Genomic DNA, 7,713 nt, shown 5'->3' with positions numbered 1-7,713 from the left:
TGTACTGATAGTGATGACTGATAGTGATGTACTGATAGTGATGACTGAGAGTGATGTACTGATATTGATGACTGATAGTGATGACTGATAGTGATGACTGATAGTGATGACTGATAGTGATGTACTGATAGTGAATGCTGATAGTGATGTAATGATAGTGATGACTGATAGTGATGTACTGATAGTGATGACTGATAGTGATGTACTGATAGTGATGACTGATAGTGATGTCCTGATAGTACTGATAGTGATGTAATGATAGTGATGACTGATAGTGATGTACTGATAGTGATGTACTGATAGTGATGTTGATAGTGAATGCTGACAGTGATGTAATGAGTGATGACTGATAGTGATGTACTGATAGTGATGACTGAGAGTGATGTACTGATATTGATGACTGATAGTGATGACTGATAGTGATGACTGATAGTGATGTACTGATAGTGAATGCTGATAGTGATGTAATGATAGTGATGACTGATAGTGATGTACTGATAGTGATGACTGATAGTGATGTACTGATAGTGATGTCCTGATAGTGAATGCTGATAGTGATGTAATGATAGTGATGACTGATAGTGATGTACTGATAGTAAATCTTGTGCTGGTATGTCAGATAAAGAGCTGAATTATGACCTTTAGCACAGTAAGCAGGACGCCCATTTTTCCCCATCTACTGTCAGTGGTAAAGGTGAGTGGTTAGTTGAAAGTTAGCTTTTTTATGACCCAGAGAGCTTCTGGATGGGAACAAGGTCAGAGTAAACACGATGTGTTATCTACTCCTGACAAATCAGCAAACAGCGATTATGTAACTGCGTAGACCAAAATCCTTTTGGAAAATTTAGAACATGCTTGGCACCACAAGAGCATGCCTGAACAGTTTTCACATGGATTAATAGTATTTTTGGGGGGGAAGTTAAGTGTACATCACTGGAGTTGAATTACAGCATAATGAAAAGTGGTCAGTGGTGTTCTCCCTCTTCTAGCCATGGCCTAACAGTAGGCCTAAGTATTGATGCCATAGCCAACCTTAGGTCTTCATAGGATCCACATACTAGATGTCTATGTGAAATGGGGAGTGAAGATGGGGGAATTCCAGAAAGTGCAGAAGAATATTGAGATGTGAGAACGAGGAGGCAGAGGTGGATGGAGACCAAACTACACACTGAAGGACAAAACATCCAGGCCAGAGTGAAGCCCACATAGATGACATCAAAATCAATGACTCTCAAGGTAATGAATTTTAAGTGAGTCTTCTTTTCTTTTTAATCTCCAAAGATAAAATGACATTGGCATTTTACAAAAGGTACCATTTCAGATCTATACTAGTCCCGGGGGATGCATGGAGGGAGGGCTGGAGTTGGAGACGATCACATCTATTATCATTCTCTAACAGTTTATTTGTCCATCTGTGGCCTGACTGACAAAGTTTGTGCTGACAGCTTGTTTGGCAGAAACTGACGTTCCTCAGTCATCCTTCTTGGTGCGTTCTGCACTGACCTTGGGAGCCGAAGCCCTTTGGAGAGAGATGCATTGTGCTGCAGAGATCCATTGCCAATTACCAGTGACAGGTAATACAACAGCCTCTGTCTACACTAAGACTAGATCTGATAAAGTTCTTCTCTGGATAAAAGAGTATTGACCTCTTTAGTTGAATATAATGAGGTCTTGGATGTGATAGGATAATTGTTGCTCCTCTCACTTTGTTTTTTACATTCTCATGAGACACTGGATTACCTTGCTGCTGTTGGAGTGATACCTCTCCAGTGTGGTTGATTTTCTGTTACTTACACAGGATGTGGTGCAAGGACACTGTAGAAAACCCTCTCTTTATCTACACCACAGATATCAAATCAAATTTATTTATATAGCCCTTCGTACATCAGCTGATATCTCAAAGTGCTGTACAGAAACCCAGCCTAAAACCCCAAACAGCAAACAATGCAGGTGTAAAAGCACGGATAAAGATGATAAAGATGTCGCTTCCTGTAACGTGTCACGTTCTTTCAAAACCGAACCCAGAAGCAGACTAGGACAAGGAGAGTAGGAAGAAGGTGAGTATTTATTTACAAGTGAATGTGAATGGGTAGATATAACCAGGTGGCGTAGCGGGCAGAGGTGGTGAGTTGATGCGAGTAAATAGGTGGATCCAATGGGGTAGCGGAATCCTCCGACGACCAGGCGGGAATGGGGTAAATGATCCGGGTGAGTAACTGAAGACAGAACAAACGGAGGTAAGTTTAAGGCAAGCAATACGTAAAAAACAACAAAACAAATTCTATCCAACTTGAGGCTGATACTCTGGCACAAAATACTGTTCATGGCTAACGATCCGGCAGGGAATGGATGTCAGGTCCGGGCTTATGAAGAGGAGAGATGATGATCAGGACCAGGTGTGCAGATAGCTGATGGGATACAGGTGCGGGTAATCAGAACTCCCAACTGGCTACATTGCCCGGCAACCAGACAGGGTGCGTTCCAGGACACCGGAAACACACTCCAGGACAGAAACACAGGCAAACACAGACTCAGGAAGCGGGATTCGTGACAGTACCCCCCCTCCGACGAACGCCACCGGGCGGACTACCTGGAGCGCCAGGGTGGAGGCGGTAGAAGTCACGAAGCAGGTCGTCATCAAGGATCTGACGCCGAGGAATCCATCTCCTCTCCTCTGGACCATATCCTTCCCAATCCACGAGATCTTGGAAACCTCGACCCAGTCGTCTGGAATCCATTATGCGGCGCACCGTGTAGGCAGGACCACCTCCGATCATCCGAGGAGGAGGAGGACGAGGACGAGGGGGCAACAGAGGACTGAGGAGAACCGGCTTGAGGCAGGAGACATGAAAGGTGGCATGTACTCTTAGTGTAGCAGGCAACTTGAGTCGGACCACAACAGGATTAATGACCTTCTCCACTACAAACGGACCAATGAACTTCGGTGACAGTTTCCTCGACTCAGTCCGTAGAGGAAGATCCCGTGTAGCCAACCAAACCTTATCTCCGATGGTATAAGCGGGAGCAGGAATACGGCGACGATTCGCCTGGATCTGATACCGGTCAGAAACTCTAAGGAGGACCTTCCTGGCCCGATGCCAGGTCCGGTGGCAACAACGAATATGGGCCTGGACAGAAGGAACCGAAAGATCCCTCTCCTGAGAAGGAAACAAGGGAGGTTGGTATCCGTACAGGCATTGGAAGGGGGACATCCCAGTGGCAGATGAAGGAAGGGTATTATGGGCATACTCGACCCAGGGTAATTGAGATGACCAAGAGGTGGGATCAGAGGAGACAAGACAACGCAGCGTGGACTCCATCTTCTGGTTGGCTCTCTCCGCCTGACCATTAGATTGTGGGTGAAATCCAGAAGTGAAACTGACTGTAGCTCCAATGGCCAAACAGAAGGATATCCAGACAGCAGAGGTAAACTGAGAACCACGGTCAGAAACAATGTCACTGGGCAATCCGTGGACCCTGAAAACCTCCCTAACCAGGATCTCGGACGTCTCCGTGGCAGATGGAAGCTTGGAGAGAGGGACAAAATGAGCAAACTTGCTGAATCTGTCCACAATGGTCAGAATGACCGTGTTCCCAACAGAAGGGGGCAATCCCGTGACAAAATCCAGGGCCAGATGCGACCAAGGTCGCCGAGGAATAGGTAGGGGGTGAAGAAGCCCAGAGCTGGGCCGATTGGTACTTTTGTTCTGAGCACAAACAGGACATGCGGCAACAAACCTCCGGGTATCTTCTCCCATGGCAGGCCACCAAAATCGTCTGCGCAGTAGCGCCATAGTCCGAGCAACGCCAGGGTGACAAGCTATCTTGCTGGCGTGGGACCACTGAAGAACGGACCGTCTCAGGCACGAACAACCGACCGGGTGGACCGTTACCGGGGCCGGGTTGCGTCCAAAGGGCCGCCATCACATCCTCCTCAATCCTCCATGTAACGGCTCCCACGACAAGGTTCTGGGGAAGAATCGTCTCAGTCTTGGCCCCACTCATCCGTCTTGGAGAACATCCGGGACAAGGCGTCCGCTTTGCCGTTCTTCGACCCAGGTCGGAACGTCAGGGAAAAATTGAAGCGTCCAAAAAACAAAGCCCACCTGGCCTGACGGGAGTTGAGACGTTTAGCCGATTGCACGTAAGCCAGATTCTTGTGGTCAGTCCAGACCACAAACGGTTGCTCCGCTCCCTCCAACCAGTGACGCCACTCCTCCAAGGCAAGCTTCACAGCGAGAAGCTCCCGGTTACCCACATCGTAGTTTCTCTCAGCTGGTGAAAGACAACAAGAGTAGAAGGCGCAGGGATGGAGTTTACCGTCAGTGGAGCTATGCTGGGACAGGATGGCGCCCACCCCCACATCAGACGCGTCCACCTCAACAATAAACTGACGGGAAGTGTCAGGTTGAGAGAGAATCGGCGCGTTGGCGAATCGGCTCTTCAAGTTCCGAAATGATCGGTCTGCCTCAGGAGTCCAACAGAACATTCTGGTGCAAGACGTCAGAGCAGTTAAAGGGGTGGCTACCCGGCTGTAATCACGGATAAACCTCTGATAGAAGTTTGCAAATCCCAGGAATCTCTGGAGCTGCAATCTCGTACCGGGCCGGGCCCAATCCCGAACCACCCGAACCTTCTCTTGGTCCATCTTGATCTCACCCCTGGAGATGATGTACCCGAGGAAGGATGTAGTGTGGGCGTGAAAATCACACTTCTCTGCCTTCACAAACAGACGGTTCTCCAATAACCGCTGCAGGACCTGCTTAACATGCTGGATGTGGCTGGAAAGGTCCTTGGAGAAAATCAGGATGTCATCCAGGTAAACGAACACAAACAGACCGATCATATCCCTCAGCACGTCATTCACCAAACCTTGGAACACTGCTGGAGCGTTGGAAAGTCCAAACGGCATCACCTGGTACTCGAAATGTCCCATAGGTGTATTGAATCCAGTCAACCACTTGTCCCCCTCTTTGATCCGAACCAGATGATACGCATTGCGTAGAGCAAGCTTCGTAAACACAGTAGCACCCTGTAAAGAATCGAAAGTGGAGCTCATCAAGGGCAAGGGGTACTTGTTCTTGACCGTAATATCATTCAACCCCCGATAATCAATACACGGTCGAAGAGAGCCATCCTTCTTACTCACAAAAAAAAAATCCAGCTCCCAGGGGTGATGACGAGGGACGAATGAGACCTGCAGCAAGAGACTCCTTTATGTAGGTCTCCAGGGCTTCCCGCTCAGGTCGAGAAATACTGTATAACCGTCCCTTGGGAAAGGCAGCTCCAGGGAACAGCTTAATTGTACAATCATAAGGTCGGTGAGGAGGAAGTGACTGAGCTTTCTGCTTACTGAACACCTCACCCAACTCGTGATATGTTTCAGGAACCAGGGACAAATCAGGAGCAGACTCACTGACCCGACTGGGGACAGCATGAGAACAGGCAGTCCTGGGGCAGTCAGCATGGCACTCAATGCTCCAACTAGTTACCTTACCAGTCACCCAATTGAACGAAGGATTGTGTTCTCTTAGCCAGGGGTATCCAAGAACCAGAGGAACATGGGGGCAAAATGAAAAAAGAAATAACCTCTGAATGATTCCCCGACAACAACATCTTAACCGGTTCAGTCCTCATAGTGATCCGTGCCAGACTACTGCCGTTCAGAGTGGTTGCTTCAATGGCTTCCGGTAATTGCTCCTTGGAAAGCCCCAGCTGTTCCACTAAGTCGGCATCAATGAAGCGGTCATCGGCACCTGAATCGATGAAAGCGTTAATCGCTAAACTCTGATTCTTATTCATGAGGGTAGCAGGAAAACGAGGTCTGACAGGGCTCTTGAGAGGTTGAAACTGGCTCGCTAACAAACCTCCCAAACTTAACGAGCCGAGCAGTTTAACGGGCGCTGAGGACAAACAGAGATGTAATGTCCCGAGCTACCACAGTAGAGACAGCTGTTGGTCTCACGTCTACGTTGGCGCTCGTCCTTAGTTAACCCGTGCCGCCCCACTTGCATAGGTTCAGGATCTGGCGGCAGGACTCCCTCACTAATCCCGTGTAAGGGAAAATGATCAACCCATTCTGGTCCACTTCCTGACCCGAATGGTAACCGAGTCTCAGATTGATTAGATGGACCCCACTGCTTCTCCCTCCTCTCTCGGACTCTATTATCTACCCGAATAGCTAAGGTGACCAAACTATCTAGGTCACTAGGCTCTGGATAGGAGATCAGCTCGTCCTTCAGTTGCTCCGACAACCCCTGGTAAAAAAAACGCTTGTAGTGATTCCTCATTCCAACCACTCTCCACAGCCAATGTCCTGAATTCTATCAAAGTCTGCCACACCGCGAGCTCCTTGGCGAAGAGAGAACAAACATTTAGCTGCGTCCTTACCTCGGACTGGATGGTCAAAAAGCTTTCTCATCTCTGCCGTGAAACCCTGGTATGTCCCGTCGTTCCCAAACAGCTGAAGCCCATTCCAGAGCTCTACCACGCAGCAGCTCAATAACAAAAGCTATCCTAGCCTTATCTGTGGCGTAAGAGTAGGGCTGCAGATCAAAAACTAACCCACACTGTAAAAGAAATGAACGGCATCCTCCCAGATCTCCCTCGTACGTCTCCGGTGTCGGAACCTTGGGCTCACGGAAGGAACCCGCTCCCGAATCGGCAGGTGATATGGGTGAAACAGGTGGTGGATGATCCGCCGGCAACCTGAGCTGATCCTGGATACTCGTTAATCTATCCGATAAGTTCCGGATTGAACCCGCTATCTCGTGTAGCGCCGTGTTGTGTTGTCCCAACATCTTCTCCTGCTGGGTAATGGCATGGCAAACGGAGTCCAGGTCCGCTGGGTTCATCCTTGGCCGGATCATTCTGTCACGTTCTTTCAAAATCGAACCCAGAAGCAGACCAGAACAAGGAGAGTAGGAAGAAGGTGAGTATTTATTTACAAGTGAATGTGAATGGGTAGATATATCCAGGTGGCGTAGCGGGCAGCGGTGGTGAGTTGATGGGAGTAAATAGGTGGATCCAATGGGGTAGCGGAATCCTCCTCCGACCAGGCGGGAATGGGGTAAATGATCCGGGTGAGTAACTGAAGACAGAACAAACGGAGGTAAGTTTAAGGCAAGCAATACGTAAAAACCAACAAAACAAATTCTATCCAACTTGAGGCTGATACTCTGGCACAACATACTGTTCATGGCTAACGATCCGGCAGGGAATGGATGTCAGGTCTGGGCTTATGAAGAGGAGAGATGATGATCAGGACCAGGTGTGCAGATAGCTGATGGGATACAGGTGCGGGTAATCTGAGCTCCCAACTGGCTACATTGCCCGGCAACCAGACAGGGTGCGTTCCAGGACACCGGAAACACACTCCAGGACAGAAACACAGGCAAACACAGACTTAGGAAGCGGGATTCGTGACATAACGTCGCAGGACACTGCAGCAAAGTTTTGTAATGCTTTTAGAATCCCGGTATGCAACCAGATAATAAGTTCTGACTTATTTTATGACTTTATATTTAGCTAACAGTCCTAACCATAGACTGTGTCTTGACATACTGTAGAATTTAATCATATACCGTGTCTATGACGTTACCCCTACTTTGATTAATCACCGTTTTTTAAAATAAAACTGACGACTCATTGTCACCAGTCCATCTTTAAAAATGACCTTTTGTTACTCACTGATGGACCTCTTTTAGTGACGGA

The sequence above is a fragment of the Oncorhynchus keta genome, chromosome 23 (assembly GCF_023373465.1).
Source record: "Oncorhynchus keta strain PuntledgeMale-10-30-2019 chromosome 23, Oket_V2, whole genome shotgun sequence".
NCBI lineage: Eukaryota > Metazoa > Chordata > Actinopteri > Salmoniformes > Salmonidae > Oncorhynchus > Oncorhynchus keta.
The sequence above is the reverse complement of the archived record's forward strand: the minus strand, read 5'-3'. Positions refer to the sequence as shown.